At 46.8% G+C, this 20434-nt stretch overlaps 1 protein-coding gene across 9 annotated transcripts in view; it reads left to right on the plus strand.

The window, feature by feature from the left end:
* Positions 1–882: 882 nt before the first annotated feature.
* PIP5K1B (phosphatidylinositol-4-phosphate 5-kinase type 1 beta) overlaps positions 883–20434 on the plus strand; it is a 307231-nt gene continuing 287679 nt past the window's right edge. For 4 of the 9 annotated variants that reach the window (XM_064579702.1, XM_045882212.3, XM_064579701.1 and 1 more), the window contains exon 1: positions 884–1390. The gene's annotated coding sequence lies outside the window, so the exon portion shown is untranslated. Of the gene's footprint in view, positions 1391–20434 lie in introns of all 9 variants that reach the window. The other 5 variants (XM_045882215.3, XM_045882214.3, XM_064579703.1 and 2 more) reach the window with 3 other exon arrangements.

Here is a 20434-nt window from a genome sequence, read left to right on the forward strand (position 1 = left end):
AAAAAAAAAAAAAAAAAACAAGGACAAGGAAGGAAATGATGAAGGTGAGAAATAACCACTTGCTTCCATTCATCTGGGAGAGATCCGGTAGGTACCTTTTCAGTTCCTTTTAAGTAAATTTGGCGATAGCTCGCAAGACAGCATTTCCCCAAGAGTCCTTAGGTCTACCCCCTACCCTCTCCTCTCCCCCGCCATCACAGGAGATTGCAAGTGTCCCCGCGCCCATTCAGCGCCATCAAGACTTAGTCCCCTCTCCCATCACAGCCCATGCGCTCTGGACCTCTTGACGTCCCTCGGGCCTCCGCTCTCCCGTGACCCCTTCGCCAACCTACCCTACCTGTTGGGTAGGTCTGACTTCCTGGGAACTCCTGCTGTCATCAGAAGGGGGCACGCCGTCGCCTCGGAATGCTAGCTGTCCCTTCCTAGTGGAGGGGGCACCTGTGCTTAAGTGCGGGCTTCGCGGCCAGCAGAGTCCAGTGGGCAGGCGACCAGGCGCTGCAGAGTTCAGTGGCCTGAGGAAGGGAGGATGATGTCCTATCCCAACCACGGCTCTCTTTAGCGGGCCTGCAAGACTTCAGAAGCACCGGGACGCCCTCGGCTAACCCTGGCGTCTAGGAGAAACCGGCCGAACCTCGGGGCCCGGCCCAGCCCGGCTCTCCGCGTCCCCATGCCCCGACTCCGGCGCCCGGTCCGACTGCGGCGGACGCTCCCGCCGCCGCCGCCGCCGCCGCCGCTGCAGCTGCAAACCGGTCTGGCTTCCCTGCAGGGCGACGGGGATGGAAGCAAGGGGGTGGAGAGAAAAGGGGAAGAGCCTGGGCGGCCGGCGGGCGGGGCCTGCAGCCTCCCCGAGCCGCGGCGGCCGGCGCGCAGACTGCTCTCTCTGCGCCTCGCTCCGACTCAGGCGCGCACGGCGCCGGGACCCGCGCCCGCGCCCGCGCCCGAGCCCCGGGGCGCCGCTGCTCCTCCGCCCCCGGCCCCCGCTCTCCCCCGAGCGCGCTGCGCGGAGGCCGCGCCGGGCAGCGGAGCGCGCCGGCTGCCGGGGCTTTTCGGCTGCCGCTCGCCGCTCCGTCTGGCCGGAGGACTGGCGGGGAAGGCAGGGGAAAGCGGGGACACACACCCTCGCCGCGGCGCGCGCGCACTGCACACTCGCCGCCGCGCGCCCCCGCCGAGGCGCGTCCCGGGCGAGTTCGGCCCCGCGGCTCCGGCCCGGCACCTGCCGGCTCCGCGCGCCGCGCCCCGCCCCCGCCGCGCCGACCCCCGGCGCCTCCCGCCCCTCGGCGGCCCCGAGCTCCCGGCGCCGGGCGGGGGGAAGCAACTACATCCAGATAACTTGCAGACTGTGGCGCAACTGGTCTCGACAGCAGAGGCGCCCGAATGCTGCCCGGGTGAGGTAAGTTTCCTGCGCGTCCCCGGCCCCTCCTCCCTAGACCCTCCTCCAGGGCTGGGGTTCGGGGGCTCCGCGTCCTGAGGAACCCTGGAGGTCTCTACGCTCGCACTTTGTCCGCCTTGTGCTGGGGGTAGGGTGGAGGGCTGCGTGTGGCCACCGAAGTGGGACCTTCATTCCGCTGGGGCCACGGCGGCGCGCTCCCCGCGAGCACTCAGCCGCTCGCTCACCACCCCGATCCCCCCCCCGTGGCCGCAGTGACCCTCGGGGACCTCTCTGGGTTCGCTGAAGCGGGAGCTCCCTCCCCTTTTCAGGGGCACCAGCTGAGTTTGGCAGCGGCAGGAGGGCTCTCCCACCACCCTCCGCGGGCGATAAACAGAGGCGAACTTGTCAGTCGCCCCCGGGATCTCAAGAGGGGCTTGCGAGTCGGTGTTCTGGTCATTTCTGGCGCCGACGCCGGGTTGCACAGATGCGGTACGGTTCCAGCCTAAATGCAGCGGCTGACTTGTGCGTTTCCCTCCGTTCTCTCCCCCAGCCCCGTCAACGTGACGCTCCGACAGCCGGGGCGGGGGGTGGGAGTGTGGGGGCCAGGAGAGGGAGAATGCCAGGGTTGATTCGTCAGGCCGGAGCCAGGAGTCGCCAAAACAGAAGACAACAAACGTCTGCTTATCTCTCATCTATGCAGATGAGCCTGTTGTATTTCTTATCCCCCCCTTGCCTCTGGTGCCCGGCGTGGTTGGGTAGAAACCTGTTCCAGAGAAGTTGTTTGGATAGGCTGATGAATTCTTTCATCGGATCTACTGAAATCAGGGCTCTTAACAAGAAAATGCTAGTTACTCTGATGCTTTCTGAAGGCAGAGTGTTGCAGACCCCAAGCGCCACCCCCCAATCTTGCAGGACCTTTTCAGCCTCCCAGGGGCCCTCGCTCTAAGGCCAGTGACCCTTGAGAGACTGGTTGGGCCTCACAGTGTGTTAGTCTCCTGCAAGGAAAAAAAAATCGGTCTCCCCATCTGCACTCCTGAGAATGGATTTCGGGAACCTCTCTTGCCCCTCTGGTGACAAGCATCCACTCAGACTTCTGTCTTCTGTGGAAAGGCTGAAGTGTTCTGCAGTTGTTGGAGAAAAGCCCGAGGGTTGGTTTCATTACTCCTCTAATGTGTGATGAAGTAAAATAGTGCTCATGGAAGCTTTAGTCAGAGCATTTCCAGCTGAGAGGAGGCCCTGGGAAAGAAATCTTTCTCAGCCAAGTCCATGCCAGTGGCACGTTGAGTAAGCATCATGCATGGTCTCTGTGCATTCCTGGTACAGGAATGGGAGCTGAGACTCGGAGCACCCAGGAGAAAGCTGTGAAATCTGAGACTCACAAATAATGACATCTTAGTTGAGAAAGAAAACTGTTCAGAACTGAATGATCAAACCACATTACATTTCTGTCCAAATTAAGGAGACTAGAGGGTCTCATACTAGAGTATCTCATAATAATACTTTGCACTTGAATCAGTGCCTTGTTATTTGTGAATGCTTTTCAGTGCTCTCAGTAAGTTCTGGCCATTTCCGAGGGAGGCAGGGCAAAGATTATTAACCACATACTCAGAGGAAGAATGTGAGGCTCACAGATGGAGGGACTTACCAAGGTCATAAGCGGCTGGACTTAGAGTCACAGGCACGTTCTCTGATATACTCCCACCCGACCCCCCCCATCACTGCCCAGTGCTGGTTCTGTACTTGCGTACGGTTTCACAACGACCAGACTGCTTCTGCATTTATTGTGGTCTGCGCTGTCTCACTGTGAATCACTGTTCACATTTGACAGATGAGGAAACCGAGGTTTAGACAGGGATGGGACTTTTCAGTGGTATCCTGTCTAAGCTAGTGAAGGTTACAAGACTAGAACCCAGAGCTCTTGATGCCCAGTCCGTGGCTTCGCAGATGATGCCATTGTCCCGCTTCTGACGGTGAGGAGGAGACATAATGGATACTGCAATACCCTAGGGACTGTTACGCATGCCTGCTGGTGACCCGAGTTCTAGTTCCGGCACTCTATTTGGCTGTATGACCCCGGGGCCAAATCATATCACCTCTGAGCCTCAAGTGTCCCATATATGACACAAGAGATTCATAATGAAGTATCTTTTTCTAGTTTCAGCGTTCTGTTTAGCTAATAATTTATCGCACCTGTCATTTACTCCCCCTTCCCCTTGACCCTGTCCCATTTAGTGAAGGGAAAACATTTCCAGGGCACTTTAGCTTAGCATCTATATTGTTTAGTGTTACTATTTGACTTGGAAATATCCCGATGGGCTGCATGTCAAGATTCACTTGAATATCCCAGTCAACTCATACCTTTATTTTTAGACTTGGGAGTTTGTGTATAGTAAGTACTCAATCTATCGCCATGGAGTGAAGGGGGTGAATGAAATCACTCATAAGGAAAACACATGCTGTAAAAAACAAAGCATCGCATCATGTAAATTCCCAACATCTGCTGACCCGACAGGTAATTTACCTACACGAGGTGTGCCTCTTGAAGCTGGTAGGTACTGGTATCTGTTACTGCTCTCCTTCCCAAACACCGCATATAAAGAAGAGCTTTTCTTTCTCCATGTAGACAATAGACTCATGTCATCTCTGCCATGCTCCTTTGCTTGCCTTCCCCTCCCTTAGTTGTTAGTATTGTGTAGCTGGCCAAAAGACACATTCCTAGAAATTGACTTGTGCCCTTTTATGAAAGAGTCTTGAGGTGGAGAAACCAACCACTTTTTTTTTTCCTTTGAGTAAATTTCAAGCAGCTGCTAATACTGGCTGGTGGTTTCAGAGAGGAAACCTAATTAACAAAACCGACCTAGTTTCTGTTCCCCTTGAAGGGTCCTCTTTCCGTCCCTCCTCCCCATATACGCAAAAGTTGTGTTTTTATTTTCAGAAGAAGGATGACAAAGAAGTAGAATGGTTCTTAAATATTATTAACAGATCCAGCCACTGGGATTGAGGTATGTCTTTGTGATAAAGAAATTATATGTTAAATAGTTCAGAGACTTGCGTGCTTTATGGATAAGACAGCTGAGGGAGAGAGAGGTGAATTGACTTGCTCAGGGTCACACAGAAGTTTAGCAGGAGGAGCAGGGCTAATGTGGAATTCTTAAGAAGGTTTATATTTAAGGTTTTGCTGGGAGTTCTATGGTGAAGGTACATTTTGAGTTTTAGAAATCATAGAGGTTAACAGAAAACTTCTGCTTATTAGTACTTATTAGTGAAGTGGCATAATTTTAAATGATTTAGTATTTATATTTCTAAATGTTCTCATCCAAGCAGATACCATTAAAGAGAAAATGTTTGTCTGTTTTCATCTGCTCCCTATGATTCTCTTGACTGACTTACATCACCAGATTTAGAATTAATACTTTGTTCCAACCAGTGCTTGGAGAAAGGGAACTATTTGAATAGAAATACAAATGTATGGTAGTTTTCCAAGCTTCTCTTCCTGGTAAATAAAGCCAGAAGTCAAAGGTGGAACTGCCATACAGCTGGTAAAGTCAAAAACGTATACATTTCATTTGCATTTTCATTTTGCTTGTACTTCAGTTAAATGGTGAGTCAGAACATTTGATATCCTGGGGGAAAGAATACATTTTTTTTTTTTTTATTATGGCTAGAACCTTCACAGCTACACTGTAAAATTCAAGTCCTGAATGTATTTGTTGCAGAAACGTGTTCTTTGTATCAAATCTATTAACTGGAGTTGGAGAGTCCTTTTCTTTAAGAAGCTGCCCAATTAGAACACTACATTATGAAGCTCACCTGTTCATTTGTGGACTTTTATATGGCCATGCTAAATGCCAGGCGAGTCAGAGAGGGAGGAAACCTAACCTTCTGTTTTAATATTTTTCTTTAAGGGGCACCTGGGTGGCTCAGTCGGTTAAGCATCTGCATTCTGCTCAGGTCAGGCTCAGGTCATGATCGCAGGGTGCTGGGATGGAGCCCCACATGGGGTTCCCTGCTCAGCGGGGAGCCTGCTTCTCCCTCTCCCTCTGAGCCTCCCCCCCCACTCGTGCTCTCTTGCATGCTCTCTCTCAAATAAATAAATAAGATCTTTGAAAAATGTATTTTTTCTTTAAAAATAAAACAACCTCTAAACTTAATCTGATGAAATTTTTGAAATACTAGGTAGCAAACAGTTGACTGCCATTGATGAAGTCTTTAATTCAGCCAGGTTCCTTTCGGTGTAAAAGATGAGGCTGGAGAAAACAGGCTGGATTTTGGGTATTGCCTTCTTAGTTGTATCTACTTCCGTCTAGTTGTACCAGAGATGGATAGAGGAGGTGGTGACAGAGGAAAATTCAGGAACCCTACTCCAATGGGGTTACTCCTAGGGAATGTGGATTTCAAATACGGATAATAATTGGAACATGGTTCCATGTTTGCTCAGCAGGCAGCTCCTGGGCATTATTTTTAAGTCAAAACCCGTACTTGAATGGGCAGCTCCCTGAAGGATGTGTTCCTCTTGTAGAAAGTCTTCTGTGTTGTTAATGGGACTGAATAAACAACAGGGGTGCAGCAGGTTTTGGGGAGTGAGTTCTTGACGCTTGTTTTCTCTCAGGGTTTTAGAAAGTCACTTGTAATGTGGTGATGAACTGTAAGGCATTGAGTGGACAATATTGCTCCCACTAAAACTGGGCCTGTGTGTTTTTCAAGTGGAGGTTCTTCGGGCAAGGGTTGGACTTCCAAGCACCGGGGGGCCTAGAGAGTATGATTACCTTGAATTGGAACTAAAGTTATGGGACGAAAGACAGGATGATAAAGAATTTATTTTGTGGGCGCCTGGGTGGCTCGGTTAAGCGACTGCCTTCGGCTCAGGTCATGATCCTAGAGTCCCGGGATGGAGTCCCACATCGGGCTCCCTGCTCAGCAGGGGGTCTGCTTCTCCCTCTGCCCTCTTCCCTCTCGTGCTCTCTGTCTCTCATTCTCTTTCTCTCAAATAAATAAATAAAATCTTTAAAAAAAAAAAGAATTTATTTTGTAAGAAAAAGGGGATACTGAAGCCTCTGCATCCAGGAATGCCGAGCAAGTGGTTTGGGAGGCAGATATCGTTCTAGCTAGCCATAAAAATCTATTTCTTTGCTTGATAGACTGGCACAAGGAATCCAGTAGATTTACCGTGTTGGGTAGTGGCTTTTCAACCTTTATTTAGTATTTTTTTAAGATTCTTTTCATTTATTTGACAGAGACAGACACAGTGAGAGAGGGAGCACAAGCAGGGGGAGTGGGAGAGGGAGAAGCAGACTCCCCGCTGATCAGGGAGCCCGATGTGGGACTCGATCCCAGGACCCTGGGACCATGACCTGAGCCGAAGGCAGACGCTTAACGACTGAGCCACCCAGGCGCCCCGGTTTTCAACATTTAATACATACTTTCTTTCCTTTTTCAACCATGCCCACCATCATGATCTCTGGATCTTTGGGCATAACAATTTTTGATTAAGAAAGGAAACGGCACCTGGGTGGCTCAGTTGGTTAAGCGACTGCCTTCGGCTCAGGTCATGATCCTGGAGTCCCGGGATCGAGTCCCGCATCGGGCTCCCTGCTCGGCAGGGAGTCTGCTTCTCCCTCTGACCTTCCTCCCTCTCATGCTCTCTGTCTCTCATTCTCTCTCTCTCAAATAAATAAATAAAATCTTTAAAAAAAAAAAAAAAGAAAGGAAACAAAACAACAGCAATGTAGTAGTAAGCATATCCTAGGTGTTTCGCTAACAGTTGTCAGTGGGAAAGGTTAAGCATCGTGTTTTGTTTATCTTTGTATTCTTGGAACTTAGCACTATGCCTGGCAAATGGTAGGGATTTAATAAATGTGTACTGAACAATTTATGCATTCAAACAAATACCACTCTTCAAAACTCAGGGACGTTTCATAATTATGCTAATGATTTTATTATTTTTCGGACCATTTTAGAAATGCCAGTAGTTTCAGTTGTTGGCTTGTGGTCCTTCATCTTTCATCATAAATAGGGTTCATTCACCAGACCTCCAGCCTTTTTTTAACCAGCATGCCTACAAATGATCTTTTTTTTTTAACCTCTTCCATAACAGAAATAATAATCTGAGTATAAAATGTGTTATTCCTTTTATTATTTATAAGCATCAGATAAACATATTTTTAAAGCACCCGGAGTGGCTTAGTGTTGTGAGTTTGGCTCAGGAACACAGACAGGAATGGACTTTAAGCTTCTCTAAGTTAATCAGTTTAAGTGTCGCCTCCTCTGGGGACCGTGGCCTTCTCTCATCATCTAACCTAAAGAGAATCTTCTTCGTATGTTTTCTTTACTTACCACAGTGGATACTTACACATGTTTCTTTACGATACACACTGGATGCTTATACTTACGGGTCCTCCCAGGACCTTGTTTTCCTTTCACCTCTGCCCCAACTCACATCTAACTCTAGAAACTCCTTGAGGGCAGAAGCCATGGTTCTTTCACACTGTTGTTCAAGTGTTTAGTACAGAGTAGGCTCCCAGTGAATATCTGAATGAATGAATGAGTCCCCTCCATCCTGTCGAGATGAACTGGGCCACCACTGAGGTCACTCAAGCTGAAAGGTTCAGCTGTGAAGAAAGTTCTTCAAGGTTAGCGGTGGTACCTCTGTGAGAATGACACCCAAGTCCTGCAGGAGGAGGAAACCGTGCTTGCTTAGGTGGAGAGATTCTGGCATGAGGATGGGACAGGGTCTCTATTTAAAGAGCTACTTCGGGCGCCTGGGTGGCTCAGTCGGTTAAACGACTGCCTTTGGCTCAGGTCATGATCCTGGAGTCCCGGGATCGAGTCCCGCATCGGGCTCCCTGCTCGGCGGGGAGTCTGCTTCTCCCTCTGACCCTCCTCCCTCTCATGCTCTCTGTCTCTCATTCTCTCTCTCTCAAATAAATAAATAAAATCTTTAAAAAAATAAAAAAAAAATAAAGAGCTGCTTCTTTCCGTTTACTCAGAAGTGAATGGTAGCGAGCTGATAAGTAGAACTTATCAAGCATGAAACAGAACATTCCCGAACTGTTAAAACAGGGCCTGGAAGTTCCTAAGGCGTAAACATTTGTCGTTCATAATTAAGACAGCTTGTGAAAATCTACAAGGCAAATCGTAGGACGCTTCAGGTAAAAGCTTCTCCGTTTCGGCTGATTTTTCTTTAAATGTAGGACCCATCAGTAGCCCGACCCCAGGGAGGAAGCCAGGGCGGTGGTTCTCAGGTGTGACCCCAGAACAGCAGCATCCCCTGAGCACTTGTTAAAATTCTCGTCGTGTACCCCAGGCCCGCTGAATCAGAGACTTTGGGGAAGGGGGGCACAGTAATCGGAGTGTGAGTTGGCCTCTGGATGGTGCTGCTGTCTCCCCAGCATTAGCAGAAGTCTTGAATCCGTTGCTCAAGGTATAAGCCTCCGGAAGCACTCAGTGTTTCCAGGTGAATCCCAGGGTGTGTGGAGAGGGGGCCATCTGCCTGCTTCTACAGAAATTCTAGGGAAGAAATAAAACCGGGCCTGGCTTTTCTCAGAGCCGCATGGATCACAAGAGAACAAACTTGTATGACTGGATTGGGTATCTAGGACTTTAGATGGTCCGCAGAAGCTCTTGATAGTTGTGGTCCTGCTAAGCGATGGGTCCTCCCAGGCCTGAGAGAGACACCAGGGTATGTGGGTGATGAGGGGTAAGACATGCTCTCTGCATCATTTATGTTTGGATGTTGCTCCAACAGGACACCAGGTAAGGGAATGATTTTATGAGCTGATGGTTGTCTAGGAAGAGGAGACAGTGGTGTTCTGACAGTTTTCAGAATATTTCAAGTCAGTTCAACATGCCGGATACTGATGGAGTGCTTGGCCAGGACGGTACCGGGTGCTATGGGGTATGCAAAGAGGTCTAAACATGGTCTGGCTCAACTTGGCCAAGAACTTAGTGTATTCCAGGCGCTTTTGAAGTGTTGTTTCTTTAATCTTCACCATGCTCCTGAAGGTGACGCTGGAGGAAATGGAAACCTAGTCAGATTATAAAATGCTTATGAGCACAGGGCCTGTAAGGGGCGGTGCTGAGGTTCTAGTCATGGTTTTTCCGATTTTAAAGCCACATTCTTTTCTCTGCTTCATGCTGTTGCACGTCTTCCAAAAATGTAGTTTTGGAAGAAGAGATTTAAAAAGGAAGACCTTAAGTCCGTCTAAAATTTGGTTCTCCAGCCTGGGCCTCTCTATGAGCTCTAGATTACATCACTGAAATTGTACTTATGTACTTGGGTGTCTCAGAGGCATCTCAGATTTTACATGGCTAAGACCAGAAGACTGTTTTTTTTCTCTCCATACCTGGTCCTCTTGCAGGGTTCCCTAGCTCTGCGGTGGGCACCAAGCCACACGAGACAGAAACTCGGGAGCCACGCTTAACCCCGTGGCATCTCAGCCATCCCGCGTTTCTGTTGCTTTTGCTTCCTGAACGTCTCCCCCTCGCCCACCCCCCAAATCCATCCACTTCTCATTGTTCCTGCTGATTGCATCCTAATCCAGCTTCTCAACCCTCTGCTGGATCCTAGCCACAGCCTGCCCGGGCTCCTGAGTCCTGTCTGGCCCTCCCCTCATCCAAGAGCTGGACCGCAGCCAGGCGCAGTTGAGGTGGCCGCAGAGGACCCTAGACTCTGCTGGCTGGATCCTTCCTGACCGTATGCTTCTGAGCCCTCTTGGAAGCAGACGTACCCCGGCCTCTGTGGCTTCTCCAGGCTGGTGGCCTTGCAAACTCCTGCATGGTCTCCGAGGACTTGCTCCTGCAAACCAGTCTTTGCACATGGCTTTTCAGTCGCTCAGTCACATTTGAGCTGGAAGTAAAAGGGAATCAGCCTGCCTTGGTTCAGGCGGCAGGAACAAAGTGCCATGGACGGGAGGGCTTGTAAGCAGCTGCAGTTCAGTTCTGACAGCCGTGGGGGCTGCTGAGGCCAGGGTGCCAATACTGTCATGTTCTCGTGGGCGCCCTTGGCTGGCTGCACAGTGCTGACTTCTCGTTGTGTCCTCACATGGTGGGAGGAGGATGAGGGGCCCTCCGGGGGGGGTGTCTCTTGTTTCCTAAGGGCACTAATCCCATTCCTAAGGGTCCGGCTCTCAATACCTAATCCCCTCCCAAAGGCCCCACCTCTTAATACAATCTTATGGGGGTGAGGATTTCCACATACAAATTTTGGGGAACTCAGCCATTCAAGACATCTGAGAGCTTTTATGGCCATGTCATTGCCCTTTAAGAAATGCATTCTGGGGACACCCGGGTGGCTCAGTCGGTGAAGCGTCATGATCCCAGGCTCCTGGGATGGAGCCCCACGTTGGGCTCCCTGCTCAGCGGGGAGCATGCTTCTCCCTCTACCTTCTGCTCCCCCTCCTTGTGCTCTCTCTCTCTCTGAAAAATAAATAAAATCTTAAAAAAAGAAGAAAGAAAAGAAATGCATTCTGTGTTGAAAGCCAATATACAGAGACCTATAAATAAATGTATTTTAAAAATTTTCATGAAAGAATACTTTAACTGTACTATATGAGATGCATTTTGGTATTTTCAGATATGTTCCTTCCTGCTTAACAACCTCTAGCAAACACCGGTCATGATCCACCAAATTGATTTTACTCCCCGATGGTGGGCCGAGACCTGGGATTTGGAAAGCACAGATCTTCTCCATCCTCCCCTCCCGTGCTGCCTGTGCAGGGGCTCAGACCAGAGGCCTGCGTTGATTGAGGAGCTGACCCTGCCTCCACGGCCAGTGCTCTTTCCTCTCGTCTGGGCGAATGGAGGGCCCTCTGCAGCGTTTTCATTTCTGTCAAGTAATCATGGTAAAACTTGCAGGGTAGGCGTCTGATTCAACTGGGAGATGGGGGAAGACTGACTTAGGAGGCTGCCCTGTCTGTTCCACAGGATAAACTACAGTGGTGAAACAGAGCCTTTAAACTGGGGTATGTCTATATTTTTTCATATATAATGCTCATCCTAAAGTTCATACGCATTTAATTTAGCAAGAACCTAAATACTATAAGAAAAAACAAACTCTATTGAAAAATATGTTAAGGGGCACCTGGGTGGCTCAGGTGGTTAGGTGTCTGCCTTCGGCTCAGGTCGTGATCCCGAGGTCCTGGGATCGAGCCCCGCGTCGGACTCCCTGCTCAGCGGGGAGCCTGCTTCTCCCTCTGCCTCTGCCCCTCCCCCACTGCTCATGTTCTCTCTCTCAAATAAATAAATAAAATCTTAAAAAAATATATGTTAAGAACAATTTAACTTTTTTTTTTTCTGCCTGAAATTCCCTGAGACATGGAGACTGCCCATTTGAATCTGCTGTTCAGGCATAAAATGTAAGGAGCCTTAAACTAGGGGCCTCTTGGCTACTCGGACTTTTGGGCAGGCTGTTGAACTGCTGGAGTAAGTTTCCTGATTGCCAAGGGTTTGCTTGCTCCTTTAAGCGTCATAGTTTATTAAAGCTGATATTTGCACAGAAAATTTCCCCAGAGTTGTCACAACCTTCCCTAATTCTTGGAAAGATTACGTAGAACAGAGTATGTCTTTTATGCTTTCATAAAGTGATGGCTTTTGGATCTAGTCAGGGATGCAAAGCTCTTTGCCTCTGTACCAGCTGGCCCCACTTTACTGTCTTTGAAAATCAAATCTGCCTTTTTTTGATTTTTTTTTTTTCTTTTGGCCAGATTTCTGTGACTTTCAGCAGTGATAGCCCCTTCATTTATTGTTTGCTACTGAGAAGCTGTTGTGATCTTAGGAACCAAATAACACCCATATTGTCTGAATTGTGTTTCCCAAATAAATTCATATTCATTGAAATTGATATATTTTTTAAAAAAGAAAAAGTTTTTGAGGGAGGACCTCAAGAGTTCTATTTGTACAGCAAACTGGCTTTAGTTGTTTCTCATTCACTCAGTTTATTGGCCAATAAAGAATATGTTTTTCTTATGTCGTGTTTCAGGGCTGTTCAGATACATAAATTGCTACCTTTTGGCTGAGATATTCATGGTTTCTTTTTTCTCTTTATAAAGTATGTGTTTGCTGCATTACGGCATAAAGCACACTTCCATAGACTTTCATTTAACTTAAACAGAGTTGTAATTTATGGGTGTGTTGATGACCATTTCACTTTTAAAGTTTGGTGCCTTTAGAGGTGGTAGATTACCAAAGGTAATTCTCTTCCCATGGGAGAAATGGCATAGAAAATTCCCCCAAATTTCCTGATGTCCATCTTCCACTGGAAAATGAACTTTAGTTCTTGCAATAAAACAAGTAAGGTGAATATGAGAAATTTAACTTTTTTTTTTTTGAAAATGTAACTTCTTTAAGGAGTGATGTGAACCACACTGTTCTTGGGCTTGTGATGCATTACACCGAAACAAAAAACCAAACGTTGTTGCTTTAGCAAGCTGTTTTTAAATGATGCCCTTTGATTGTTTTTTTCCCCAGGACACATAGTTCAGACAGAGTAAAGATTTGTGGGAATGGAGTAAGTGGGAAGTCTCTCATGCTATGGGTTAAGAGAGAAACATGACTTTTGTTTAGGTTTGTAGAAAACAATGGGAATTCAGCTTTTAAGGTTTGTGTACAGTTGGGCTCCATTATTTAGTTTTGCAGTTTCTCAGAAACTCCCCTCCAAAGTGGCAGTTTATAAACAAAAACATGATGCATCATTTCATTTGGTGCAAGCTTTATGTAAGAAAGAGTCACTTTCCGTGTAAATGAGAAGACTTCTGGAAGCATTTTAGAGCTGAGTGGTAAGTGTCCACCATGTGCACGTCACAGCTTCTGAGACGATGATTAACAGTCCCTGTGGTTACATTTTTACTGGTTTCTTCTTTGTCTGCCTCCTGCACTGGAAAGTGGTTTCCCCAAGGGGAGGGACAGGGTTCTGGTCACTGATGTAGTCCCCACGCCTACGAAGGTGGCCAGTGCAAAGTGTCTTCTCCATTAACATTGGTTGGATGGACGAGTAAATGATTTCCTTAAGCCAGAACAGTCTTTTTTCAACTTCCCAGCTAACCTTCCTTTTTATAATGCCAGCAGTCTAGCCTCTAGCCTTACCATTGCTCCGTGTTCTTTTTCCAGCCAGCAGCTTTGTTCAAGGCCAGATTTTCCTCTCTCTCTCTCTCTTTTTTTTTTTTTTTTTTTTTTGCTTCCCTCACTTCTTGGCCGGTAGCTTTCAGAACAGTTGAGGAACTCATGCCTCACTCAGTCTCGGCCACTCATCCGCTCTTGTGATCCCAACTCTTACCTCTGTGAAGAGTACCGCTAGGATTCTGACATTTTTATAGATTATATGGTAGATTATAGATTATATTATAGGTTGGCATTGCAGATTATATTAGCTATCCCTGTAGCTGGCACCTTTTAAAAAAACTGAAAATATGTCCCTTCCCACATTCTAAATTTGCATCAAAGTTACCCTCATTCTTTTTGCTGACTTTCAAAATTTTAGCAGACTTTATTTTGCTCATCCCCGTTTCTCTGCTGCTTCCAAGTCCTGAGGACTTAGAGAGAAACATGTTCTTCTCTATTCTCACTTACATTTCCTCTATGAACACCTCTTACCTGGACTATTGTAACAGCTTCCCAAATGGCTTCTATACCCCCCTTCCTTTAATTATTCGTAATACCTGCTATCAGAGGTTATAATTTTGGCATCATCAGACCCCCAGATGCTTAGATGCTCTACTGTGCCTGAGATCTCAGTGCTTTGGTTTGGTCCACAAAACCATCCCTAGTCTGGCCCTCATGGACCATTCATTGTCATTGTTGTCACTGTCGTCCTTCTAAGAGTATGATGTGACCACACGTGCCGTTTCTTAAATGCTTACTGGGTACCAGGCACAGTACAGAAGAAGACATGAAGTCATGAAGGTTTTCAGTGCTTTTTGGAACCATGTAATCACATGATGGGTAGGGTGGGTGTGGGTGGAAGGAGATAGGGCTGCAGGGGGCTCTTGGGGCCAGACCGGGGACATCTTGTTCAAAGTGCTAAGGAGCGTTCACTTTTCTTCTATAAGCAGTGAGGCAACAGCTAGACGATTTTCATGGACAAGTATTGAGCTCATGTTTTATGTTACATCAGCAACTTGGGCTATAGTTTGGGAGATGAGTGAGGCGAAGGGACTGGAGACAGGGGCAGGGAGAAGGGGGTTAGTTACAGGAGAGATGAGGACCTGATTAAGGTATGGGGATGGGGAAGAGGAAGCAGATTGGAAATTTAGAAAGGAGAATTTATAGGACTGGAGCACCACTTGTGTGTGAATTTTGAGGGAACAGGAGTAGCCCAAGATAGTTCTCCGGCTTTTGGCTTGAGTGGCTGCAGAGATGGGGTCGTGATGGTCAACAGAGTACTGAGAAGAGGCCGCACGGACGTGGTGGTGGTGGCAGGAAGGCTGTGATCATGAGCCCAATATTGAACATGCGTTGGAGATATCTGTGGCTGTCGAGGTGGAGAGTGGCTGTAAGGGGAGAGGTCTATGATGGAAACACTGGCCATGATGGTCCTAGGCTGTGAGCAACGATTCAGGTCAGGGGAGTGGATGAGATTGAGTAGAACACCCAGGGCTAGAAGGCAGCTATAGGAGTGTGGCTGTAAGGAGAGAGCCCCAGGATGGAGAGAGCGTTCAGATGTCTCCCCAGTGTCTAAAGCCATGGGATGAAATGAGACTTTGCTGGAAGGGATTATAGACAAAGAAGAGAAAATGTCTGAGAACCAGCATGATTCCCTGATCTTCGTTTGCAGTTTTTTTTCTCCATACCTTGGCTTACCACATTTGTTCTTACTGAATCTTATGTTTTCTTCTCCATTTAAGGAAATGGCCTCAGATTTTCATGACGCCACCTACGTCCCAGTGTTTGGGAAAGCTGCTCTGACCCCCTCTGATTCCCACCCTCTGTCGCTCTGAAGTGACATTCCCTTTGGCTTTCTTGCTCTTCTGACTCCTCTGGAGCTTTCCCTACAGGCTGACTTTTCATTTGTTCTCAGCTTATCTTTCCAAGCGGACTTGGAGTCCTGACAACAGGGACCACGTCTTCTCTCGCTTTGTGTTTCCCACCCAGCCTGACGGCTCCAGGGTCTTCTACATGTTATTGGCCTTGATTCTCCTTCAGAAGAATGAAGTAGAAAGGCGAATAACTCAAAGTTCTCTAAAGATTTATATCAATTCATGCACCCTGAGCTAACCTGAAGGTGCTTGCTTACAGTGCATTTGTAGCTGGAATGTTCTATTTCTCCCTGGGGGAAAAAATGCTTTAATTTATAAAAAGGTCCACAAAACCAGTGCAGAATTCTTGTAATTTGTTATTCTCACTATTTGGAGCTATGAGCAGAAGGGAAGCTATCTTTTGGCCTCTCCCCTGCACCTAGTATTACTTAGGGCAAGCAGAGTTTATCTCCTGGTTTCCTTGGGTCATTCTTCCTGTGTTTTTAGATAACATTTGCATACATTTGCACAGGTTGAATCTGGACGCAGCAAGAGCTCTGGTCTGAGAAGCAGGGTTTCTGGCTCATCTTGCCCTTCTCCTGACATTTTGATGACCTCTGGTCAAGTGGCTTGACCTCTTTTGTGGCATTCTTCCCTCCACCCCCCCATCTGTTGAATGAGAATCGATACACTGGCTCCTGGCTAATTCAAAGGCATGTTGTGAGGCCAAATGAAATGAAGGCCTTTAAGGTTCTTAGAACAAAAGCCTCATGCACATTATTTCGTAAGAGTTACAGGTCATGCTCCGGACAGCCACATTTATAGCCTGTGGGTAAGTAGATCTGAAGCAAAGGGTGCAGCATCTGGTGTGCCCAGCTGCCCATAAAAGAAGAACTCTCCTTCCTTATTCCCAGGGGCCAAGGGTGAAAAGTGGGATGCTTGGCCAAAGTCTGATCAGAATTCCAGAATTCAAACACATCCTCAGTGTGGGTGAGGAGAGCAACATAGCTTTATTTTTAAAAAGAGATGAGTCTTGGATATGGAGGCTTGTTGAAGAAAGCAAAACTCATGTTGACCTGTTAAAAAAAAAATGGAATGCTGATAGACAACAGATAATTCATATGACAGATTCCAAACTAGGATAGATGCTCAGGGTATGAAGCGAGTTCATTGCTTGCTTGGTTTAGATTGTATGGTGTATGGCCGTCATTATCCTATCTTACAGAGCACCTAACGCCATGCCTCACGTACAAAAATGGTCAATGTTTCAGTTAGTGTCTATTTAGGTGGAATAGGAGAAGATCCTAGAAGTCATCGAGAAGGTACTTTTAAGATCTACGGAATCTTTAAGGTTGTTTGAGGCTAATGGGACATTCCTTAGATGAGAAATTAAATGAAAACTGAATGATAGCAAAATGTACAGTCTGATGACCTGTATCAAATGGCAGAGGGGTTTGGCTGGAGTTCCTGATGTGAGTGATACCAGATCCAAAATGAAGGGAACTCACGAAGTTGAACATTGTTGGAATAGGGTCTATGACAGTGGATCTATAGTCATGACTTCGGGTCAGAGACCAAAAATGTATTTCCTTGCTTCGCCTGGCAGTTGGCATAGTGGCATAATCATAATCATACAGGTGCACTTTCTTGGTTTTCGGTGCTTAGAGTCAGACTGTGGCCTAAGCATGGTGGACTTGGTTATGCATGCAGGCTAGATGGCAAATAGTAACAACCTCAACAGAGTAAGAGCATAATTGACAGAAGTTGGGATGACGTCAAAGCAGGGAGAGGAGAGAATAAATGTGCTAATGTCCTCATCTCTTAAAATGGTGGAGTAAGATAAGATTGTTAAAAGTTGTGGAATTCGAGAGTTGTGCCATCTTGCTTTCCCACCAGTGGTGTGTGAGAGTTCCAGTTGCTTCATATCTTCATCAACGCTTGGTATGCTCCGTCTTTAGCATTTTTGATATTCTAATTGGTGTATAGTGGGGGCTCATTGTGCTTTTGAATCGTATTTCCCTCATGGCTAATGATGTTGAGCACCTACTTATGTGTTTATTTGCCATCCTTATACATTCTTTGGGAAGGTGCTGAACTCATGTATTAATTTTAGTAACTTTTTTGCGACATGCCTAGATTTTTTTTAGTTAGACAATCATGTCTGTGAATAAAGGCAGTTTTGCTTCAATCAAGAAAAAATTGGTGGAAATACAAATGAGGACTTGAGTACTTAGAATTAGGAAGGTAATGGGGGCGCCTGGGTGGCTCAGTCGGTTAAGCGTCTGCCTTCGGCTCGGGTCATGATCCCAGGGTCCTGGGATCAAGCCCCACATTGGACTCCTTGCTCTGCAGGGAGCCTACTTCTCCCTCTCCTCCTCGCTTGTACTCTCTCACTGTCTCTTCTCTCTTTCTCAAATAAATAAATAAAATCTAAAAAAAAAAATTAGGAAGGTAATGAACAGAAGAAATAAAATATTATGAGGAAAATCCTTGCAGTGAGCCAAGAATAAGAAATTTAAGCATGTTACCAAGTTACGGAGATGACCACTAAGAAACCAAAACAGAAAATTTTGAGAACGGTCGTCTTGGAAGAATAACAGCAGGAACAGGAAAAATCAAGAAGGGTTCATTCTCATGAAGTTTTCTCTATCATTTGATACGTTACCTTGCACATGCATGCCTTTGATAAATCACTGGTATGTTAGGAATTAGAACATAGAGATATAAAGCAACATGAAGCAACTAAAATGGGTAGAGTGTAAGAACTGAATATCATAAAATAAGAAATGCTAGGGGAATAGTCATTGATTAGAAAGTCGTAGAAGAGAAGGAAGTTAGAAGAAGTGCCCTCAAATGACAAAGCTGATGAATACCTAGCATTTGCTTGGGTGCTTCCTACATTCCAGGTACTTTCTAACCAATAAAATGGTGTTAACTGGTTTAATATTCATAGCAACCCATGAGGTAGGTACAGTTATCATCATTTTACAAATGAGGAAACTGGGGCGCCGGGGTGGCTCAGTCAGTTAAGCCTTTGCCTTCAGCCCAGGTCATGATCTCAGGGTCCTGGGATCGAGCCCTGCAAGCCCCATGCCGGGCTCCCTGCTCAGTGGGGAGTCTGCTTCTCTCTCTCCCTCTGCCCCTCCCCCCTCCTCGTGTGCACACAGACTCCTCTCTCACTCTCAAATAAATAGATAAAATCTTAAAAATAAAAAAAGAATTTAAAAAAAAAGTAAATGAGGAAACCATGAAGCGGAGATTTTTTTTTCCTTTTTTTTTTATTCTTATGTTAATCCCCATACATTACATCATTAGTTTTAGATGAAGTGTTCCGTGATTCATTGTTTGTGCATAACACCCAGTGCTCCATGCAGAATGTGCCCTCCTCAATACCCACCACCAGGCTAACCCATCCTCCCAACCCCCTCCCCTCTAGAACCCTCAGTTTGTTTTTCAGAGTCCATCGTCTCTCATGGTTCGTCTACCCCTCCGACTTCCCCCGCTTCATTCTTCCCCTCCCGCTACCTTCTTCTTCTTCTTCTTCTTCTTTTTTTTTCTTAACATATATTGCATTATTTGTTTCAGAGGTACAGATCTGAGAGTCAACAGTCTTGCACAATTCACAGCGCTTACTAGAGCACATACCCTCCCCAGTGTCTGTCACCCAGTCACCCCATCCCTCCCACCCCACCCCCCACTCCAGCAACCCTCAGTTTGTTTCCTGTGATTAAGAATTCCTCGTATCAGTGAGATCATATGATACATGTCTTTCTCAGTTTGACTTATTTCGCTCAACATAATACCCTCCAGTTCCATCCACGTCGTTGTAAATGGCAAGATCTCATTCCTTTTGATGGCTGCATAATATTCCGTTGTATATATATACCATGTCTTCTTTTTTTTTTTTTTTTAAAGATTTTATTTATTTATTTGAGAGAGAGGATGAGAGGAGAGAGAGAGCACATGAGAGGGGGGAGGGTCAGAGGGAGAAGCAGGCTCCCCGCCGAGCAGGGAGCCTGATGCGGGACTCTATCCCGGGACTCCAGGATCATGACCTGAGCCGAAGGCAGTCGCTTAACCAACTGAGCCACCCAGGCGCCCAATATACCATGTCTTCTTTATCCATTCATCTGTCGATGGACATCTTGGCTCTTTCCACAGTTTGGCTATTGTGGACATTGCTGCTATAAACATCGGGGTGCATGTACCCTTTCGGATCCCTACTTTTGTATCTTTGGGGTAAATACCCAGTAGTGCAATTGCTGGATCATAGGGTAGCTCTATTTTCAACTGTTTGAGGAACCTCCATACTGTTTTCCAGAGTGGCTGCACCAGCTTGCATTCCCACCAACAGTGTAGGAGGGTTCCCCTTTCTGAAGCGGAGATTTTAAGCACAGTATTCGAAGCCACACAGCTGGATTTCAGAGCCAGGTGGTCCAGCTCCAGAAACATCTCTCTTGGCCACTGTTCCTTGTTATGTCTCACAGAGGGCGATGGGTGTGACACCCCACAGTGCATCTAGTGTGCGATCCTTGATCCTCAAATGACTTGTTCTCTGAAGCTGTCTTCTAAAGTGGTCCCTAACTTTAGTTCATTTGTAATTCACCAGATATTTCAGGGCCTGTTAACACAGTTCTAGGTATTAGGATTATTCCTTTTGAGTGAGGGAGGCCTGGGTATAATTTATAATTTACATATGGTGTCTAATTTAATATATAACTTAAATATGCACATGAGTGTATTTTGTATACAGGTGGTATGAGATATTTGCACATGTAATTTAATACAAGATGCTGTGGGGAAAAAAAAGCAGGAGAAGGAGAGGAGTGATGGGAGCAGTGGTCGGGGGGTGGGGGGCGGTTCTTCTCCAAGGGAGGAGAATATGTAGGAGAACTGCCTTAGCTGGGGCTGCTGTAACAAGGAGACCACCGGCTGGGTGGCTTAAGCAACAAACATTTCTTTCTTAGAGTTGTGGAGCTGGAAGTCTGAGATGCGGTGCTGGCAGGTGCAGCGTCTGCTGAGAGCCCACTTTCTAATTCGTAGGTGGCAATCTTCTTACCGTATCCTCATGTGGCAGAGAGAGGGGAAGCAACTCCCCCCCCCCCCCCCCCGCCACTGT

Source organism: Mirounga angustirostris, unplaced genomic scaffold (assembly GCF_029215605.1).
Source record: "Mirounga angustirostris isolate CCGP_5_RB_7025 unplaced genomic scaffold, mMirAng1.0.hap1 SCAF_15, whole genome shotgun sequence".
Lineage (NCBI taxonomy): Eukaryota > Metazoa > Chordata > Mammalia > Carnivora > Phocidae > Mirounga > Mirounga angustirostris.